The following is a 24,256-nucleotide window of genomic DNA, read 5'->3' as shown; positions in this document are numbered from 1 at the left end:
TCTTGATAATTAGTTGTGAGTCTCCAAAGACTTGTAGCTTTGTGATGTTCCATTCAACTGCTATCTTGAGCCCTACAATAAGAGCTTCATACTCTAATATGTTTTTTGTGCACTAGAATTTAAGTTTGAAAGATTTAGGAATGTAGTCATCTTGAGGGATGACCAAAAATATTCATTCTTTGGAGACATATCATGTATAAGATCTACGAAACTATATCTTCCATGATGGTTGTTCTCCTATCATGCAGAGGTGTCCATCTGGAAACTCCATGACTAGAGGGTGATCAATGACTAAGGGTGCATTAGCAAAGTGATCTATGATAGATTTTCCTTTGATTGCCTTTCTATTGATATATTTAATGTCAAATTCACTAAGGAGAATAACCCATTTTACTAGGCAACTTGTGAGTGTTGTACATGATAACATGTATTTCAAAGGATTGATGTTGGAGATGAGTTGTACAATATGACTTAGTATCTAATGGAAAAGGTTTTGAGCGGTGAAAACCATGGATAACAAGCTTTTTCTATTGGCATATACTTAACCTCATAACCAACTAGAGTGTGAATGATGTAGTAGATGGCTCATTCTTTCCCTTTGTCATCAAGTTGTGCTAGAAGCGTACCTAATGCTATTGGGGTAGCGGTTATGTACAATATCAATGGTCTCCCAATTACTGGCGAAACTAGGATAGGCGAGTTATTCAAATATTTCTTGATCTTCTTGAAGCCATGTTGACATATAGGATCCCATTTGAAACTCTGATCCTTTTTGAGAAAATGTGTAAACAATTGGAATTTATCTACTAGCGATGAGATGAACTGTCTTACTAATTGCAACTTTCCTTGGAGCAAGGATGCCAAAGTGTCTTGGGAGGAGGCATATCCATGATAGCTTTTACCTTCTTAGGGTCAATCTTAATGTTGTGCCTTGATACAATAAAACCTAGGAGCTTTCCAGATGTGACGCCAGAGACACATTTCTTGGGGTTGAGCATGAGATGATACTTGGCCAACCAATCAAACACTTCTTCAAGGTGAGATAGGTGATCAAGGACATTAAGATATTTGACCAATATTTCATCCACATAGTCTTCAAGGGTTTTATGGATGGGGTCATGGAAGATGACCATCATAGCTTGCTAATAGGTTTCCTTTGCATTCTTTAACCCAAATGACATCATGTTGTAACAAAAGGTCCCCCAAGGGGTAGTGAATGCTATCTTATGTTGATCTTCTTCTACTTTCTATATCTGATTATACCCATAGAAACCATCCATGAGAGATAATAGTGCATGGCCTACTATGAGATTGACAATCATGTTGATATTCAATAAAGGGAAATCATCTTTGGGACAAGCATTTTTGAGGCCCTTGAATTCGGTACAAATTCTAATATCACTTAAGGGCTTGGTGATCGGTACCATTTTAGAGATCCAATATGAATAATCAATTGGGTGGATGATCTTCACATCCAACATCTTTTCTAACTTTGCTTTGACTAGTAGAGCAACCTTGTGATGCATCTTTCAAAGTTTTTTCTTGATTGGTTTGACTTTTGGGTCTACAAACAAATGGTGTACTACTAAATAAGGATCTACCCCTAGCATGTCTTGATAAGACCATGCAAATTAATCAATACTTTCTCAAAGTACCTCTATGAGAATATTTGGTTATTCTAGTAGTAAGGATGCTGCAATGTATGTGATCCTTGCTGTCTCTGTTAGACTGACATTGACTGGTCTAGTGTCTCCTGTGAGGATTGATGATACTGTAGACCTATGGTCTTGTGGGGGAAGGATGAAATCTCCATCCTCAAGTGCTTCAGTGAGGTTCTCACCATTAGATATGTCCTTTATTTTTATTTCATTTTGTGAATGATCCATTGGTGCTCTAGAAGCATTTTCATTGAGGGATACCTTTGTTTTTCAATTTTGATTCTTATTTTCTATCTTTTGAATATTTTTGTGACTAGAGATTTCATCCTCCTTAAAGTAATGTTTAGGGTCCAATTTGTAGATGTAAAATGATTGTGGTGGTGGATTTTTGTGTGGTATCTCAACTCTGATGAATCTAAGGAGTGCATGCTCTGTAGAGAACTCGTCAACATGGATAACACTTGGTTGACCCTAATTAATGAGTTTAGGATGAGTGAGGGGTAGGTCTATGAGGTTGATGGATAGTTCAAAGAGCATAGAGACACTTAAGATAAGTTCACCAAGGAAAATATTATCATAGGCTTTCTTTTCAACTTACTCAAGGTGACTTTGACTTCTATGAGGTTGTTTTGGATGTTTAAAAAGGAATATGATCGTCTTTAGTAGTTCCCCTAGTTATAGGGAGTCCATAGTCGAGACCTTTCTTCTTCTTTTCTTTGTACGCCTTTACTAGTTTTCTGATGCCTAACTCTTCACGTCCTAGGCCACCTCCTTGATAAGCCCACTATTTAGTAGCAAGGTGATGTAAGTGTGGATATTTTTGTTTGAAGTAGTCAAGGAGCTCTTCACACTTTGGAGGTGGATCTTTGTATAACCATGAACTAATATAAGAGGTTATTTCCTCTCCATTTAAGATCCTGCTGGCAACAAATGTGGTGGGCCCAAGTTGTTTGAGCTAGGGAGTTTTGTCTGGCTTTGGCCCTTGATAGGTGAGGTGCCCCCGAGTATGTGGGTCAAGAGGTAGAGCACTGAATAAAAAGGCATCTAAAAGACTGTATTCACCACAATCTTGGTATTTGATCGTAACAATGGAAAGTGTGGAGGCTAAGATGGTGTTGGGATCATGGCAAGTACCAAAGGATCTAGCCATGGTGTTACTAATCTCAATTCCAGGGAAATGGTTATCATATGATACATCTACCTCATTGCAATAAGAAAAGGGTTTAGGATTAGTGTGGATGGTTATATCAATGCCATGATGTGAAAATTTGATGGATTGATGATAAGTGGAGGGGATAACCTTCATACTATGAGTCCATGGTTGACCAAGGAGGATGCTGAAGGGTAGGTTAAGATCAACTAAATGATAGATTGTTTCTTGAGTAGTGGAGCCAACTTTGATTGGTAGAAAAATGGTTCCTTCGATGGTTTGCTCCAAGTTGTCATAGGCTTTGATAGTGATGAATTTGTTTATGATATTTGCTTTAGTGTATCCTACTTGTTTGATGAAATTTAATGTACACAGATTTAAAGCCAATCCATTATCTATCATGAACCTTTTGACAACAAAGATAGAAACTGTGACATCTATGTGGAGTGGAAGGATATGATTTGGCTCAACAATTGGGATGTCATAGGTTTTGAAGGAAAATGTGCATGATGTGGAGAGATGGCCTACCATGCTTTGAAATTTAGTGGCATTAATATCAGTAGAAATGTGAGACTCATGATGGTCACTATCAAGGATTTCCTTGTAAAGTGGACTAGTGTGCAGAAGATCTTATATTCCCAAGGTGTTCCAAGATATTATACTATGCTCCTGATAGGGTAGGCATAGATGGCCCTATGATGTTGATTCAATTCCTCCTTGTGGTGACTACACATTGGATATTTGGGCCTTTGATATTTATAACATTTACAAAAGGTTCTATTTGAGCTATGCAGTCAATCAAATTACCATATTCCAAGTACGTCGATGATAGTTCAATGATTTATTGTGGTTATCACCTTGTTTTTTATGAACATTATTTGGTTTGTTAGTGTTGTTCATAGTGGTATTTTTTAGAGGAGCCTTGCCTATATTTTTGTTGTGTGGGGGAAATGTATTTTGGTGAATCAATAATCCTGCATTTAGAGAAGCTTGTGCCCCCACTATGATTTTCTTTTGGTTCATGAGGTCTTGTTTATAATCTTTGAGTTGTATACACTTAAGGGTGGGATGTCCTTCAACATAGTAAAATTTTCAAAACTCACTTTCTCTATACTAGGATGCCCTTGAATGATTGTGATCTAATGGTTGCATCTGTGGATACCAAATAAGATTGTCTTTGGATATTTTTTCAAAAATGACATCAAGGGGCTCCCCCAAAGGGATGTATACTCGAGACTACCTTTGGACAAATGAATTTGGCCTAGCCACGATAGTAATGGCATTGGTTTGATTTTGAGGATTGGGCGCTTGTGTATTCAGTTGATTGTGTTGTGGTGGAGATTGTTGGTAGGATCATTGGTATGCACTTTGTTGATAGGTTGACTGTTGTTTTTGTTGGGGTAATTTTTGATAGGGAGTATTTGGTGCGGTCAATGCTGATGCAACTACATGAACTTGTTGGGTGTCTATGGCACCATTGGTGTCTATGTCCTTGTTCTTGTTCTAAAACCATGGTTTGTCATGGTATTGCACCCATTCTTGAGTGTTTCCTTTGTAGTCTTGATGATTCCACCCTTCATAAGTCATTTCTCATGGCCCATGGCCTTTCCTTTGGTATCTTTGTAGGTTTGAAGGAAATTCATTATTAGAGGATGGGTGAGACTGTAATGAGCCTTGTCGATAAAAAATTGGACAAGGTGATGCTCTAGGATAGTACAAGAGATCTAGGTTGTGAGGGTTTTCCATCTTTACAAGTAATCAAAAATTCTTTCTCCCCCTTTTTGTTTTGTGTGGACTAAATCAACCACAGATAACTTAGTCTCAACTAGGTGAGCATGTTGGGCCACAAAGGCTTCTGACAGTCCATAAAATGTTTTAATTGTGTCATAGGGTATCTGATAGAACCATTCAAGAGTGGGGCCTCCTAAGCTTTTAGAAAAGAGGCACATGAGAAACACATCACTATAAGCCACTTCTTGGCAATGCATGTAAAATTATTTAACATGTGTGATTAGATCTCCTTTTCCCCTGAATTTATCAAATTTAGGGACCTCAAAATGTTTGGGAAAGGGTGTCATTGTCATTGCTCTATCAAGTGGATACTGACAGACAATTTCAAATTTGAAAATCTTGGATTCTGTTATGTATTTGAGTTCTTTTAGGGAAACTTTCATCTCTTCCCACTTATGGTTGATAGGTGTTAAAGTTGATGCCCTCAATCCTAGTGCAGGGTATGTATCAAATTGGGCAGGTGAATATGAATAGTTTTGATGGGTGTATTTTGTCAAGTGGAATGTGGATTGAACTACAATTTGGATGGGATTTATTGGTTGTTGGGATGATAGTTAGATGTACTATTTCATCTATTGGGTAATCTGTTGGTAGTGTAGTTTTTGTTGGGGCGAATAAGAATGTGATTGCTATCTAGATGGATGATTATGTATGGGTGCTTGGACATACTATTGTTGTGGTGGTTTTTTCTAGAGAGGTGGTGGTGGAAATTTTTGGGCTATGCTTTGAGGTTGTACATTCTTCTCAACATATGTTGGTTGCACTCCTACTTGAGAAGGCAACTGGTTGCTAATAGGTGCCAAAAAGTTAGTGTATAGAATCATCCCTATCGGTGGTTGTTGTTGTTGTGGGATTGTTTGTCTACTTACTAAGGGTGGCATATAAAAGTAGCTGGTGATGGGAAATAATAGATGAATTGGTGGTGGTAATGGTTGATGTCCTTGGAAAGTTGGCATGAATGAAGTACTAAGTGGGAAGCTCATGGTTGACCCTTGTATTTGTCCAAAACTCCAAGAACCAAGTGGAAATAAAGTGGCGGTGTTTGGCATAGATAAAAATGGATTAGGAGTGAGAAAAAGTGGGTTGGTATGTCCAACTAGTAGCATCCTTTTAGTAAAATGTGATTTTGACTAGATTTGGAATGCGCTACCTGTACCACTAGTAGGTATGTACAAAGTGGAAGCATCAATTTAGGAGGTGGATGGTCTTGCAATATTGAATGAAATCGATGTAAATTGTGAAGTAGTAGCAGCAATAGTGCTAGAAGCAATATCAAATGTGGGTTGTGTGATTGTAGGTTGCTAAGGTGTTGTGTGGACTAGTGATTGTGCGATGGTGGGTTAATTATTTTGGGGAATAGGAGCACTGAGTTGGGTTGATGGGATATATGGGTCTATGGGTTCTATTTGTACCATTTGATTTCATCTTTTTGGTATGAAAGTGGGATTATTAGGATCAGATGGACCAATGGGTGGTGGTAGTCTTCCAAATAAGGGATTGGCAGGATCAGATATGTCCAAAGGCAATGGTCTCCTGAAGCCAAAGACACCGACTTTGTCTCTTAGGAGGTTTTCCATGATGGTTTCCCTATTCCTATCTATAATGGCATTGACAATGGCTACATTTCCTAGTTGATTCACAAAGGCATCTATATCTATTGAGGGACCTAAATCTTTTGGATTGTGTGGTAGTGGATCATGTGTGATTACATATACCATTGAGTATGGCTGTGTGCTAGCTAAATTACCACTAAGACTAGGATCCATCTCTTTCTTCTTCCTTTTGTTCTTAGTGAGAGATATGGTAGGTGGCATGAAATGATGATGTTCCTAAGGATGAAATGAAAAATGGTAGGACAATGAGTGCAAGTATATGTGGACAAATGGTTTTGTAAAAATTTCTAAGGATATAACTATGATGTAGGGGTTTCTTAGGATATAAAAGATGTATGATAGATGCGCAAGGAGGGTCTTACTCCTAATGATTTGATACCTAGGAAACCTAAAGGAGGAGTGTTGTGATGTCAAGGTAAAAGAGGATATTTTTTCCCCTATGTGTAAGCTTGAGATGTGATGGTGATGTCAAATCCAAGATAGGCTTGTGACCTTTCAAAAGACAAACGATGATCAAGTTTGGAGCCCAATCTTTTTCTCAAGGTGATGAGGGATACAAATGACAAAGATAGCTTACCCTAAATAATGCTTAGTTAAGGAATAATTGAGATAGTATGATGGATGTAGGATGAAGGGTAGATAATTCTCAACAAAGTGACATCGAATTCGTAAGTATGATGGAGATGGTGGAGGAATTTGGTATATGATTTTGATTTGGATGGGGTTAGATTTCTAAAATAAATGCTCTAAAAGATGATGGATCTATAAAATGCCCAACTAGGATGAGAACCTATATGACGACCTAAGAGGACAAATCTATGATATGATAAGTGCAAAGTGTGTGTGGGAGAAGAGGAACCTAATCAAAGTGGGTATAGCTAGTGTAGTCGATGAGGCTCTAATTGACTCCACATCTTAAGGTCAAGCTTTGAATGTTATTGTCCTACTTATTTTGTAGAGAGAATTCAATACCTTCTTTCTCAATTTGATCTAGTTTAGAAAGTCTTGGATTAGGTGTGTGCTTCTTACATTCTACTTCTATTTCTCTATAAACTACTGGTTAAGGAAGTTTGACTTTTTTGAACTTGGGTTTTGGTTGGTTTGACATAAGGTTTCCACTAGGCTTATCTCAAATTTGGGTTGAGCCAATGACTACACTAGGTATGCCTTTTACTTTAGGTTGGAAAAAATGAATCTTCTGGATAATAAATGGGCTGAAGTAGATAAGAAATGGCTTTTATCAAAGGATGGTATAATAGTTTTGTTTTAAAAGAGTAAAGAGGTCAAGTTAAAGCAACTAGACTTAGGGTTGTTGCAAATAAACTTGCTAAGAACCATTTTGAAACAAGGATAAGACTCCTTCGATAAATGTATATGGCATATTGTGAGAAAACAATCTCTCAAAGGACAAAGCAACTTTGAGAGAGAGAAACAAGTGTTCTCTTTAGAAAAAGGATTTGATAGTAACCAATGTGTATGTTTTACAAATGTTTTACATGAGGTCTTTTCACAATTAAAATAATTCAAGAACACTTTTATCTCTAAGGTCAATTTGGTTTCAATGTGTTACTCATTAGGCCTACCAAGCAAGGCCCATCTTGATGTTTTATGGATCTAGTGTGATATTTCCCTCTAATCAAAGAGGTGAGTCATTACATGAGTTGATCAAAAAACTTACACATCAATGATTCTTCAAGGTATAACAAACATAAGCCCTCCTTTGGTGGGGAAAATGACTCTTGAAGATGAAATCCAAACATCCTTATGCCTCTGCCAGGGAAAACACATATGTTAGGTAACTTCAAAGAAGCCCTATATTCTCTTGTACCATGAGTAACACACCAAGCATAAAAAAGCTAGCAACTAAGTTGGCTAATAATTAGATCTGTAGAGTTAGCCAATTGATTATTGCTTATGTGATTCACTTAAGAATCTATTCTAGACATGTTGAAATTGTGGGAAAGTTTTTCCATCTCAGGCTACCCCCATAAATGCACCGCTTGAACTTGCCTAATGGAGCAAGAAAGTTTACCCTTCTTCTCATTTATATACCGGCTAGAGGATTTTACTGGTTTAAGCTTCTATCCAAAGGGGGATGCCCTTCCTAGAGGATGATGAACTCACTAGAAGAACTCCTAGGTCATTACAGATGATCTTGCTAACAAATTTTGATACACATGTCATGTATTTAAATGTTTATATTTTGCAAGAAAGAGAGAAATCAAATATGTGCTAAAAGACACAATCTTAATACACATAAGGCACTTGGTTCATTCTATTTTTGACACTTCAATTTTTTTCCTATTTATGACTTGAAAACACTTGTGATTAGTATGAAAGGTTCATTCCAACTGAACAATGATGGTCAACATGTCATGTCCCCTTTTCAAATAATAAAAAAATAATAATCTTTGCTAAGACAGGCAGGCCCAAGAAAGTGAAGTTTCGGAAAAAGGGGGGGTTAATCTTTGGAAACCGTTGGACTAATAAATGAAATTATTATTAAAATATGTTTCATTAACCTCTCTTGGACGTGAGTTATGGTTATGGCCCCTTTTAAGGGGTTTGGAGGCATTTTGGGGAGGAGGAGAACTTGATTTTTGCTCATTCTTTGTTATTCTTCAGAGGCTGCCAAACCTGTGGAGGAGACCCAAGAACGGGAGTTTGCAGGTTTCCAAGGAGACCCAAGAACGAGAGTTTGCAGGTTTCCAGGAAGGCTAAAGACGGGAGTTTGAAGCCATTCCATGTGCATGCTCATACAGAGTTTGCCTTTGTGCTGAACAGTGTAGATTTGTGGGTTTTTGGGTGTGTTTTTTGCATGAGTTTGGTGTTTTCAGTTGAGCATTTCATATCAGTTTTGGTTGCTGCTGTATTTTAGACTTTAAGCTGTTAAAATAGAGCTAAATATATGTATTGGGACGTGATTAAACTTTTGAGATAGTTTATTAGTGTTTTTGTGGTGTTTCCGGGCATTTTTGTGTTAATTTCGGGAGCCCGATGAGCATAGTTTTTGTCCTACATTTGTGAGCTGTTGTGTAAAGGCTATATAGATCTGGAAATGTCATTTTTTAGGCTGTTATGCTGCTGAAAAATCTGTAAAAATGGACATTTTTAGATTTATTAATAATAGGTGAAGCTATGAAGCTTTTGGCACCATTTCTGGCATACCCGATTAGGGGTTTCTTGAGAAATTTGGAGGATCTTTGTGATATTAGTTGTTTGATCTTAAAGATCTGATTAAAGATTGGAAATATCATACAAAATCAGAAAAGGGAAATTTCACAACATAAGAAATCAAGTAAATATAGAAAATTGGGTCTGTGAAATTTTTGAAAAGAATGAGAATAAGAACAATTTACCTTTAAGTTATTCAAGATTGTATGAATTCCTTTTAAGCACTAATTTGAGGTGTTTTGATTTGAAATGTTCATCACATTTGTTTCTTGATTACCCTTAGCATTCAAGACTTTGTTTGCTATCTAACCAGTCATTCCATTGAAAGTTGGTAAGTTTTCTTAGGGCATTCAAGATTGAAATTTTTTATTTAAAAATCAACGTAAAATCTTTAAATGAATTGTTGAAAGAACAAAAAGTAAAGTACCACCTACATGTTGTTCCACTTGTAAGAAGTCAACATAAATAGTTAAAAGTACTAGTGAACCAACATGAGTCAACCCATGATCTCGTAATGCAGGAATGAGGTAAAAAAAAGTGAGACCATTGTCCAAAAACTGGTGAAAAAGAACAAAATGTAGATTGTGGACAAATAATTATAGAGAAATCTTGCCAAAGAATTATTTTGCAACTATTTTGAGTGTTGCCACTAATAGGTTTAACTGTGGGTTTGAGGGAAGAAGTTCAATAGGGTTTTTTTGTGACTAGACTTTTGTGCAGAGTAATCTCGCATATATTGCAAGCAAACTCGATAGAATATATAAGTGATCCCATGGAAATAAGGAAGGTGGGAATAAAGAAAGGGGACTTAAATGATCACATGGTAGATATGATAAGTTTTGAAAGTAATCCCGCCTTTGCTGGTTCACGATTCTACAAGGATTCTCCTTCAAACTCATGGCTATAGGTTCACAAAAATAAATTTTTTTAAGGTTTGGTTGTGCAAAAATGGATGATATGGTTGGGAGTACATTTCCTATATTGGGATTGATAAACCTACAAACAAGGTTAAATACCTAATGTGCAAAGCAAGAGGCACAACATGTCAATTTTTAGATTAACAAACATAAGTGCAAACAACTAAGAATGACCCAAATGTGGGGTCCCACCAAGCATGCCAAAATGTAATGTTGTAAAATCCTAATGTGTAAAGTATATTAAAATTATTCTAATATTCACAAACTAAAATAATATGACAATACATATGAGAGGACAAAGGAGACATAGAAGAGGAATGCAAAAAAAGTATGGTAAGCTCCCCAAGTGTGACCTTGATGCTTAGATATGTCCACAATGATGGTTGGATGTATGCTTAGATATGCTCAAGCTTCAAGACAGGTAGGAACCTTCAAAAGGGTAAACCATGATCTGTAGGGTGAGTGAGAATTTGTACATTGTAATGGTGTGATTCAATGATTTGTTCTTCAAAGGAGCATTATGAGTTTTCATGAAAGTTGAAGATATTGTGAGAGTGGAAGGATCCCGTTTATAGACCAAGGGGTGATGAGATGGATGGATAGGATGCAAGAATGGAGAAAGGACAAGGGAGGGGTGTGATGCAAGTAAGGGAAGCACATGGATTGTGCTTCTTCAAATCCATAGCCTCACAATAGGTATCACAAGGTGATTGGGTGAGAGAAGTGTTAGGATAAACCACAGATAGAAATAAAAATTACATGCAAATATAACCAATAACAGAAAATAATAGATCACACAGAAATGAACACAAGGCACCGAGATTTAATGTGGTTCACCCAATGCCTGGGCTACATCCACCAAACAGCAAGTCTGATTTTATTACATTCCAATGATTATAACCTGATTACAGTCTGTAATCCCTTACAACTCAATACTGCCACAAGAACCAATTTTGCATCACCACATAATGAAAATACCTAACCCTAAACTCTTTTATACAAGTATTTTATCCATTTTAGGGTTACAACATGTCAGCCATATGTTGGCCATTATATGTCGGCTACAGTGTCAGCCACGACCCAAAAATTATGAAGTATGTACAATACTTTCCTGATCAGTCACCATAATCTAACAATCTCCCACTTGGGGACTGGTCAGGCTCCACACTAAAAACCAATCTCCCACTTGGAGACTGATCTTGTAGCAATACAACTACCACATGGGGCTTGTACTGGATCAAACCACCCTGAACTCTGCTGTTCTTTGATTCATGTTCAGTCTAAAAGACCAACCAAAGATGAAGAGGAGGTCAACTTCTCCCTTGTTACAACCTTTGTCAACATATTTGCTAGATTGTCATTTGTATGGATCTTCTCCAACTTTAACTGTCCATCCTCCAAAACTGACCGAATGAAATGGTACCACAACTGTATGTGTTTGGTCTTAGAATGCAGAGCTGAATTCTTTGCAAGATGAATGGCACTCTGACTATCTGTGAACAAATAATTATCCTTCTGAGGATGTCCCAATTCTTCCAAGAAGAACTGAACCCATATCATCTCCTTGGCTGCCTCTGTAGCAGCAACATACTCTGCATCTGTAGTGGATAGAGCATTAATCTTCTGTAACCTAGAAACCTAGCTCACAGCTGCCCCACCAACAATAAAGACATAACTTATAGTACTCCACCTGGAATCAATATCCCCTACCAAATCTGAGTCAACATAGCCCTATAAATCAGTAGTAGAGCCCCCAAAGTGTAAACACTTATTGGATGTTCCTCTCAAATATCTGATAATCCACTTGACAACATTTTAATGCTCAAATCCTGGATGACTTATATACTTGCTAATGACTCCCACTGCATGGGCAATATCTGGCCTAGTGCATACCATAACATACATCAAGCTTCCTACAAATGAAGCATAGGGTACCTTGGACATCTTATCCTCCTCTTCTTGTGTCTTAGGACACATCTCCTTAGTCAACTTCAAATGACCAGGTAAAGGTGTGCTGATAGCTTTAGCATTCTCCATAGAGAATCTTTGCAACACCTTCTCAACATAATCAGCCTGAGATAGCATTAATGTTCTATTCTTCCTATCTGTGCAAATCTTTATACCAAGGATTTGTTTTTCTACCCCCAAATCCTTCATAGAAAATGCATGTGCTAACTGGCATTTTAGCCCCTTAATATGATCCATGTTAGACCCAGCTACAAGCATATCATCAACATATAAACATAAAATAATGCAACTATCATTATCCAACCTCTTAAAATAAACACAATAATCTGAATGACACCTATATTATATCCATGCTCATGCATAAAACTGTCAAATTTTAGATACCATTACTGAGGTGCTTGCTTCAAGCCATATAAATTTTTCTTCAATTTGCACACTAAGTCCTCGTTACCTTTGACCTCAAATCCTTGTGTTTGAGCCATATATATTTCTTCATCTAAATCACCATGAAGGAAGGCCATTTTAACATCCAGCTACTCTAAATGCAAATCTTTAGTAGCCACAAGACTTAAAACAGTATGAATAGAAGTCATTTTAACAACAGGAGAAAATATCTCATCAAAATCAATTCCCTTTTTCTGTGCAAATCCTTTTACAACTAACTTGGCCTTAAATCTTTTCTGACCTCCTTCCTCTTCTTTCAACCTGTAAACCCACTTATTCTATAAAGCCTTTTTACCTGCAGACAACTTGCATAGATCCCATGTCTTATTCTTCAACAAAGAGTCCATTTCATCTTTCATTGCAGACTCCCACTGAATCTTAGTATTCACTTGCATAGCTTCATCATAACTTTCAGGTTCACCAGCATCAGTAAGTAAAATAGAATACAAAGAGGGAGAAAATCTTTGTGGAGGTCTAATTTGCCTTGTTGACCATCTAACATTCACTGGTGTGTGTGGTATTTGTTGTTGCAGTTGTTGCACATCATGAGGAATGGCTAGAACATAAGCTTTTAGAGTATCATCCAGCACTACATAATCATCTTCTTTCTTCTCATGTTGCTACAATAGATCTTTGTACAACACTTTCTCATTGAATATGACATCCCAACTTCTAACAATTTTATGATTTTCAAAATCCCAAAGCCTATAACCAAATTCATTAATTCCATATCCAACAAAGACACATTTCTTTGATTTAGCTTCTAGCTTGGTTCTATTTTCAGAGTCTATATGAGCAAAAGCTTCACAACCGAAGGTCTTGAGAAAAAAATAACTCACCTTCTTACCAGTCCATGCCTCATCTAGAATACCACATCCCAAAGGAGTAGAGGGACCTCTATTAATCAAATATACTACAGTATTGATAGCCTCCGCCCACATGTGTAAGGGAAACCCAACATGCAACCTCATGCTCCTTGCACACTCCATTATAGTCCTGTTCATGTGTTCAACCACTCCATTTTCCTGTGGAGTCCTTGGAATAGTTTTTTGTCTACGAATACCATTAGTGGAGCAATAATCTTCAAATTCATGACTGCAATACTCACCACCATTATCAGATCTGAGACATTTTAATTTCTTACTAGTCTCATTTTCAACCAAGCATTTCCATTTCTTAAAAGTTTGAAATACATCAGATTTCTTTCTAAGGAAATAAACCCATACTTTTCTAGTTGCATCATCAATAAATGTAACATAATAATGAGAGCTACCAAGGGAAGGTACCTAAGCTAGTCCGCATACATCTATATGCACAAGCTATAATTTCTCTTTTTTGTTTTCCTTCCTAGTCTTTACAAAACTCACTCTCTTTTGTTTTCCATACACACAACTTTCATAGAAATCCATATTAACACATTTTAGACCTGGTAAAACTTTCTTTGAATGAAGTACTTTCATACCTTTCTCACTCATGTGCCCAAGTCTATTGTGCTATAACACTGTATCAGAATCTACAATAGCTATTTGTTCTCCCTACTCAACTGCAAAAATTGTTCCTGAACATTCATTTTTCTTTGAAACAATTAAAGTAGAAGGAATGATATGACTTGTACAAAGATATAAGGTGCCTACTTTCACACCTTTTGCTACTACAAGGGAACCTTTTGAAACCTTCCAATTTTTATCATTAAAAGTAACTACACAACCCTCATCACCAAGTTTCCTTGCTGAAATTAAATTTCTACTCAGCCTTGGAACATGTCTTACCTCATTTAGTAGCCAATGATTCCCATTCTGCAACTTAATCTTAATTTTTTCTTTTCTAACAATTTGACAGGGTTCATTATCCCCCAAATAAACAAGCCCAAAATCCACTTGGACAGAATCAATGAAATAACTTCTATAAGGTGTAGCATGAAATGAAGCACTAGAATTTAAAACCCATGAATCATCAACACTTTCTAAAGATAGAAGCAAAGCATCCTCTTCAGATTTGTTACATACCACATTTGCCTCCTTGTCTCCATCTGATTTATCTCTTTCATTTTTCTTGCAATTCCAGCAATCTTTCTTTTTGTGCCCTAGTTTCCCACAGTACCAGCAGTCGTTCGGTCCTCTTGATTGATACCTCTTCCCTTTTGACTTTCCTCTTGATTTCTCACAATTTTTTAAGTTACTTTCTCTCTCAGTTGTCCTACCCCTACTTTGTGCATTCAAAGCACTTCCTAATGTAGATCCACCTGAGGATTTCCTACAAGTTTCCTCACTCAAAACAACACCGATCACATCATCATATTTTAGGGTACTAGATCTAGGAATAGAATTACTCACCACCATTACCAAGCCATTCCAGCTTTCAAGAAAAGAACACAAAATCAGGAGAGCCCTAATTTCTTCCTCAAAATTGATACCCACAGAAGATAATTGACTAGTAATAGTATTAAACTCATTTAAATGATCTGCAACAGATCCACCTTTCGCCATTTTCATATTAAATAAATGCTTCATTAGAAATACCTTGTTTGAAGCAGAAGGCTTTTCATACAATGCCACTAGGGTTTTCATCAAATCTTTTTTCATCTTTTCTTTTGTAATATTAAATGCCACCAATGGTGCCAAGCATAACCGAATGCTTCCAAGTGCCTTTCTGTCCAAAAGATCCCATTCAAATTTTGACATAGTTCCCTGATTCTTGGCTTTGCCTTCCAACGGCTTCCATAAATCCTTCTGATATAGATAGTCTTCCATTTGCATCTTCCATAACTGGAAGTTCTTCCCATTAAACCTATCAACCCTTAGCTTACCCTCATCTACCATCTCTCCCACTCAACCATGAGACTCCCACTTAATCGTGAGACTTTCCTGCAGAGGATAATTGAAAGACAACCTCGCTCTGATACCACTTGTTAGGATAAACCACAAACATAAATAAAAAATAGATGCAAATATAACCAATAACAAAAAATAATAGATCACACAGAAATGACCACAAGGCACCAAGATTTAACGTGGCTCACCCAATCCCTGGGCTATGTTCACCAAACAAGAAGTTCGATCTTATTACAATCTAGTGATTACAACCTGATTACAGTCTGTAATCCCTTACAGCTCAATACCACCGCAAGAATCAATTTTGCATCACAACATAATGAAAATACCTAACCCTAAACCATTTTATACAAATATTTTATCCATTTTAGGGTTACAACATGTCGGCCATGACCCAAAAATTATGAAGTATGTACAATACTTTCCTGATCAATCACCATAATCTAACAAGAAGAGGGTCAAAATAGGTGGTCAAAGGGAATTATGAGTGGGAAGGAGTGTGGAAGAGGGATGTAAGAGGCTTTAAAGAGTCGTTAATGCTTTGTAAGAGCATGAAAGTCTCTTGGATAGGAATGTAAGAGGGATGGGATGGGATTTTGACTTTGGTCTGGGTTAGGAAGTCTTATCCCTTGCTTTAAGTTTTGCACATGTTTATGAAGGGGATTAGGCTTAGCTTAGGAGGTGATTAGGATGTAAGTGGGTTAGCATTAATGAGATAGGTTAATTAGCTGGCTAAGTGAGGTTAGCATGGGTGAATGGGTTGTATTTGGATAATGATAGGGTTTAGGAATAGTTCGGGGTTGGGTGTTGATTTATTTAATAAAAGTGGATGTGAGATTAAATTAAATAGGGATTTAATTGATAATTTGACTTTGGGTTGTCATATGATTTTATCATTTGGACTATAGTTAATTAAATCAATGAATTAACTAGGGGATGTCGATTGATTAATTAAATATCAAATACTTAATCAATAATATCCTAAGAGATGACTAAATAAGATTACTTAATGATGTAATTATATTTAGGTGTTTACAAATTGAGCTTCTTTTTGTGCCTTGCAATTACTCTACATTTTGGCCAAGATGTCTGTTAGAAGAAAAATATAATGAGTGATAAATCTTTATAAGAAATCCTTAAATTTCTTAGAAGACCTTCGTTATATTAGTTATAAACCTTTTTTCTATCATGATTATTCATAATAACCTTATATGGAAGAGTTTGAGTTGATGCTATTATCCAATTACTTCTACCAATATTATTTACCTTCATAGAGATTTCCCACTAATACTAATTAAAACTTGTTCTTTCAATATATTGGTTAAGATAACTAGCTCAATTAGAACACGCACATTCTAATTTGGTAGAAATAATTGCATAGGAGGATTTTAGATTCTTATTCTTTCCTAACTTCCTAAACAACATTGGGTCTAATTTACAATAGAATAATTATATGAAGTAAAAATATACAAACAAAAATAATTTAATGGCCATTAGATAGGATAATACTGCAAATATAACTTTGTAGTTCACAATATTTTGTAGATAAGAAAAATGGAACAACTACATAGTTAACTAGTAAGAAAACACAAATCACAACTTTAATAAATTAAAGCAATGTGAAAGATTTCTCTACTACATTCTTGATATAAAAAATACTTGGAGCTTGACGACATATAATCATTATAAACAAGGTCAACATAAGGCTAGAGAAACCAAAGATAATAGTCTAAACCAAAAAAGGGGAAGAAAGATGGGAAACATATAAAAAATCACCCAAATGATGGGCAATAATGAACCAAGGATTTAGGATATAGGTAAATAAAAAAAGAAAAGAAAAGAACCTATCATGATTCTTGCTCATAAATTGAAAAGTTTATAAGATGCAACAAGAAGGGTTTAAAAAATAAGAGAACAACTCATAAGATAAAATGTTAAATAGATAAAAATAGCCATTTGAGAAGAAACATACCCTACCCACATGAATATTTCTAGCAGAGAGTCTTTATTAAGAAGACTAAACATAATTGCAATTTTTCCCTACTCAAATGATATAAATGAACATAGCTATTGACCATTATGCATTTATATAGTCAAGTGATAAGTCTTTTGAAGGATTTCCTCAAAAAATAGAAATTACTTCATCAATAGTTCATGAAAGTTAGTATCTACCCATGATTATCTATTTATATATAGTTATAGTAGTATTATAGCCATAAAAAACTAGACCCCAACAATCCTTGTTTAAATAGAAGATTGGCCACCCATCTCTATTTTTGAGTCATCATCATTGTGATCCACCTTATTTGCATTGAGGAACTAGTCTAGGCCATTCCATTCAACCTTATACTTGACATGCATAATACTATAGAAACCACTAATTGCATTAAATGGTTGGGAATGCTTTGAAAATTCCATTTGATCCTTGATGATGAGAATAGAGGATACAAATACTGGATGGTTTACAATCCTGAGAATTGAGAGGTTATCATCTATATTGTTTAGGATGATGCCTAGCTCAACTAATTGGAAATTCTTAAATGAACTCCTACAAATATCATAAACACAAATTATCATCTCTTATTAACATGAAGGATTGATGCTAGAAACATTGCAATTACCCTAGTACTCATTTCTAGCTTGTCAATTAAAGAGGAAAATTCTTTACCTATAATTTTTGTCAACCCTAATAACAAAGAGTTCTTGGCATTTATGATATTCTTCAGCCTAATCTCACCAATTTTCCCCCAAAATGCCATCTTTGTATCTTACTAGCTTTTATATTTATTGATGTGTCCATCTTGCCAATTTCTCGTTGTGGAAAAATTTAGCTATTAACTTTTTATTTAAGCTTAGCATCTTTTAGAACCCTTCGATCATTGCTTATAATCATAATGACTAGTTAGCATGTTGAGCTATATAATTTTAAGGTATTAGTGAATCATGGCATACAAATGTGAATATACCTTGATTACAAAATCTTTACATGTCTATATTTTTTTTGACTTTTTATCTTACATACTAAGATTTGAAAAAATAATAATTAAGTGCGTCAGCACAAAATTAGAGATTATAAATAGCTATAGAGGTCTTTTCTTTCCATACCACATGTTATTAGCTTAAGAGGTCCTTAATTAACATGTTTAAATCATACACAGTCTTAACTAGAAGAATGAATATAAAATTTAAATAATTCAAGGTAAAAATTAACATTATCAAATGATAGGGTAGTACAAAAGGGTGAGTCCAATTTCCACATCATGTATAGAAAAATAAAATAGAAATACATAAAATACAATTACATCAATTCATAAATGTATAAACATACAAAGGAAGATATATTAATATGTACACAGACATTTATTACTATGAAAATGCATTTCCCTATATATTCTTATACATGTGCAAAATTGAAGACAACATGAGAAATGCCAAATGAAATTGGGAGGAGTTAGGTAATGATTATGAAAAGAGTATGACAGAGTACACATAGGTCATACACACATATGTATAGATGTAGATACAAAAATATATATTTAAGTATACATATACATACACATATATATATTTGTATATGTATCTGTTTGTCTATACCTCTATATTGTTGGACTAAAATATCCCCTTTTGGGATTTGTGACATGGAGTAACCACCTCATATGTTCTATAAGTGTAGTGGTTGTATTGAGCATTGCCATGTCAATCTTTTGGTGCAATGACAACATTAATTTTTAAAAAGTGGTACCATAGCTTGGTTGCAAGTTTGAATCTCCTCAAATAATGCTAAGTGGGGATCATTGGACTAACCACCAACATTCCCCTTTAGGATTCGCGACATGACTTAACCATCTCTTATGTTCTATAAATCTTGTGGTTGTACCGGGAATTAATATTTTAATATTCTATGATGCAAGAGCATCCTAGGTGTAAGAGCAACCTTGCATCACCCAAAAAATATTTTCATTTCATTCTTCTCTATTTTAATAAATGCAAGTAGATAGGGTGGTTACTATTTATGGAAACTTGCTATTTTTAGTAAGTTTTTCATACAAGCTCAAAATGTTCTTATTTTCTACATGAATTTTCATTTTAGAGTTATAAGCCTAGCATGAAATTATTATTGCTCCATCTTAAGTATAAAAGAAGTTATTGTGGATTTTTGGTGGAAAAATTCACAGAAAAATCTTCAAGCTCACCAATGGTGGCCTTAGAGTGCTTGAATGAGGTCCAAAAACTTGAAGGAAGGGCTCTTGCACCATTCTAACCCTCTAGATTAGGAGCTAGCATTTTTGGAAAGTGTTTATAATAACCAATCAAAGCAATGGTTTGAGAGTTATGGCCTTTCAAAGTTGGGCCACCTGAAATTCCTAAAATAAATGTAAAAAATGTATTTGGATGATTCTATATGTATTGTTAGGGTTCATCAGCCCTAGGTATTAAGTTTGGGCATCTAGAACCTTCAAGGGTGACATAAAATTGCCTATTTAAGAAATGCCCAAACATTGTCTAGAATAGCTCTAGGTGATAGTTTGCAGCTTGTCTTACAAATTATTTTAATGAAGGCGCCCATGTGGGTTAGCATGTTATACTTGAGAATTCTATAATTCCACATTTGTGGTGAAAATAAGAAGTCCATATTTTATTCTCGCATTTTCTGTTGTTTCTTTGTTTTATATTATGGTTTATGGTATTAAAGGGAGCACCCTTCGTCAAGTTGTTTTAGAGCTAGAGTTCTTGAGTGTTTGGGTAGATCATTGACTGTGAGGTGGTTCGCACCAATACTGTGGTTTGGGTTGAGCATGTAGATATATCACTGATTGTGAGGCAGTTTGCACTAGGGTTTCAGTGGAAGCATGAAAATGCCTCCACAAAGAGAAATTGGTGGAAGAGTTGACAATGTTACACCTGAGGATTTTAGAGCCCTCTAGAGGCAAATGCAAGTGATGCAAGAATTTTTTTACAAACAAATGAATCTTTCCATAGGAGATGATGAAAGAGAAGAAGGAAATGCGAACCCAAACATAGTAGAGTAAGTTCTTAACCTAGAGGAGGTGAAGCTTTTTAGGGCCATTTCAAGTATTGGAAAAGACCTAAGTTTGATGTTCCCACATTTTTGGGAAATCTCAACCTAGAGGAATTAATTGACTAGATCAATGAATTAGAAGAGCACTTTGAATATGAAGATATTGAAGATCTTGATATGGTCAAGTTTGTGAAGGCCAAGCTGAAGGGTCATGCAAAGATCTGGTGGTAGGAGATCCAATTGGATCAAAATAAAAGAGGAAAGGAAAAAAATACTAAATGGGATTATATGGTAGCTAAAATGAAGTGAAAATTCATTCTCATAAATTATGAGGTTGATCTATTGAAGAAAATGTGAAGGTTAAAGCAAGTGAGAAAATCTACTCAAGAGTACCTGTAGAGTTCTACCAAGTTCTCATTAGAACTAACCATGCAAAAGTTGATAAGGATAAAGTCATCCATTATCTTAATAGGTTATGACCAAGCATTTAGGATGAGATGAGTCTTGTTCAAGTGAAATATATTGAGGAGGCTTATTAGTTTTCCCTAAGGGTTGAGGAGAAACTAGCAAGAAGTTTGATAACAAGAATAGTGGAAGAGGTCATGGTGGAAGATCTGGTGGATGATCTTATGAAGGTCATAATGATGATTAGAAGAATAAGGATGAGGCTAGAAGTAGAAGTCAAAAACAGAGGGTAAATAATTCCAATCATTTCCATGATCAGAATAGAGATTAGAGAGGAAGAGGTATAGGACAGCAATTTGGAAGAGGAGGCTTCCATGGGAAATGTTTTCACTATGGAGAAGAAGAGCATAGAGCATTTGAATGTTCCTAGCACCAAGTAAGAACAGATCAAAGAATCAAAATCTAGGCTAAAGTTGCACATGTTGATAAAGATGCTAGATCATTGCATTCTAAAGATGTTGAAAGAGGAGAGGTCCTAGATAATAGAAGAGTCCTACTATGTGGTGAGAATGAACCTAATCAAAGAAGGAGCTTGTTTCACACAAGGTGCAGATGTGAAAATAAGTGTTGTGATGTGATCATTGATGGTGGAAGTACTAACAATTTGGTGTCAGAAGTGACGATCATGAAGTTGAACCTAAAGAGACTATAACATCCATTTCGATACCATATTGCTTGGGTGCAAGATTACCACAACGTCATGGTCAATGAGCAGTGCTCAGTGATGTTCAAGATTTGAAGCTACTAGGATATCATAACTATGAATATGTCATATGTTGTTGGGTAGGTTGTGGCAGTTTGATAGGAATTTTGTACATGATGGCTGAGAAAATACCTACACTTTAACCAAGGATGGAGTGAAACATAAGTTGAAGCCATTGAAGGAGAAAGAAGAAAAGGTATGTACTGCTACCAGAATATGTTTTGTTGATGGAAAAGAGTTTCTCAAAGGTATGAAGCATGAGAATATATGTTTTGCTATAATGTCTAAAGATAGTAAAGAAAAAGTAGAGGAGATACATGTAGAAGTTGTAGATATGTTGGGAGAGTTTTTGATATTGTATCAGATAATGTACCTGATGGATTGCTCCTAACAAGGAAGATCAGTCACCAGATGGGTTTGGTTCTAGTAGCTAGTTTTTCAAACAATGCAGTGCACATAATGACACCAATAGAAAGTGAAGAGTTGAACATGAAAGTTCATGAGTTGTTACATAAGGGGTTGATTTGAAAGAGTCTGAGTCCATGTGTTGTACCAGCCATATTAGCACCAAAGAAGAATGGAGAATGGAGGATGTGCATAGATTATCATGCTATCAACAAGATCACACTCAAGTACAGATTTCCATTCCCAAGGATGGATGATGTTATGGTCTATTTGAGTGGAGCTGAGTATTTCACAAGGATATATCTAAAGAGTGTATAACATCAGATTCATATTAGATAAGGTGATGAGTGGAAGACTACTTTCAAGACAAGGAAAGGACTATATGAGTGGTTAGTCATGCCTTTTGGACTAACCAATGCACCGAGCACTTTTATGCGGCTCATGAATGAGGGTACTGAAGGAGTTTCTAGGTAGATTTGTCATTGTTTACCTATATGATATCTTGATCTTTAGTAAGACATTGGAGGAGCATTTGATTTCACATTTGCAAGGTGTTTGATAAGTTAAGGGAATACAAGTTGTTGATAAACTTAAAGAAGTGTAGTTTTGTAAAGAAGGAGTTGGTGTACTTGAGATTTGTAGTCTCAACAAAAGGTTTGAAAATGGACCTAGAGAAAGTGAAGGATATCCTTGAATGACCTATTTCAAGGAGTGCAAAAGTGGTAAGATCTTTTCATGGATTGGCTAGTTTTTATAGAAATTTCATATAAGGTTTTACCAGTATTTGTGGACCCTTGACTAAAACAATGAGAGGGGATAGGAAAGAATTTAAGGGGACTATAGGAGTAGATAAGAGTTTTAATCTATTGAAATAGAAAGTTACTGAGCAGCCTATTTTAGCACTTCCTAATTTTAACAAGGTGTTTCAAGTAGACTGTGATGCTAGTGGTACTACAATAGGAGTTATTATGAGCCAAGAAGGTAGACCTATTGCTTATTTTAGTGAGAGGTTGAATGATGCAAAAAGAAAGTATTCTATTAATGATCAAGAATTTTATGCTATAGTTCAAGCATTGAAGAAATGGAGACACTATCTTCTTCCTAAGGAGTTTTTTTTGTATACTGATCATCAAGATTTGCAATATTTGAATAGTCAAGGAAAATTAAACCAAAGGCATTTTAAGTGGGTTAAGCTTTTGTAGAGTTATATTTTTTTTTGAAACACAGTAGTGGGAAATCTAACAGAGTTGTTGATGCTCTTAGTAGAAGACAAATTTTATTGACAAAAATGCAGATAGAGATGGTTGGGTTCAAAGAACTTAGTGCTTTGTATCCAGATGAGCCCAATTTTGGTGAAATGTGGAAGGCTTGTACAAAACCTATTACACTTGATAGGATAAAGTGGTCAGATTTCATGATCCAAGACAGTATGTTGTTCAAAGGAAGTGCATTGTGCATTCCAAGAAGTTTAATGAGGGAAAATTTCATAGAGGAGAAGCATAGTGGAGGATTGGCTAGACATTTTGGCAAAGATAAAACCATAGATTTGGTTGTTGAGAATTACTAATAGCCACAATTGTAGCAAGATGTGAAGAAGTTTGTACAGAGTTGTAGAGTATGTTAGATAGAGAAAGGAGTGAAGTAGAATGTGAGTTTGTATTAGCCATTACCTATACCAAAGAAACTATGGAAGGATGTCAGCATGGATTTTGTTCTTGGATTACCGAGGACACATCAAGATCATGATTCTATTTATGTGGTGGTTGATAGGTTTTCAAAGATGACACATTTTATTCCTTACAAGAAGACTAGTGATGCTATTCATGTGGCATAATTATTTTTTAGGGAAGTGGTGAGACTACATGGTCTACCCAAGAGTATAGTTTCAGATTGAGATACCAAAATGATACATTTTATTCCTTACAAAAAGACTAGTGACACTATTCATGTGGCATAATTATTTTTCAAGGAATTGGTGAGACTACATGGTTTTCCCAAGAGTATAGTTTTAGATCAAGATACCAAATTTTTGGGTATTTCTAGCATACATTGTGGAAGGAGTTGAAGATAAATTTGAAGTTTAGTTCATTGCATCATCCAAAGACTGATGGATAAAC

This window comes from Cupressus sempervirens, chromosome 7, assembly GCF_028749045.1.
Source record: "Cupressus sempervirens isolate cs-2001-9-10 chromosome 7, ASM2874904v1, whole genome shotgun sequence".
NCBI classification, from domain to species: Eukaryota; Viridiplantae; Streptophyta; class Pinopsida; order Cupressales; family Cupressaceae; genus Cupressus; species Cupressus sempervirens.
This window is presented reverse-complemented; position numbering follows the sequence as displayed.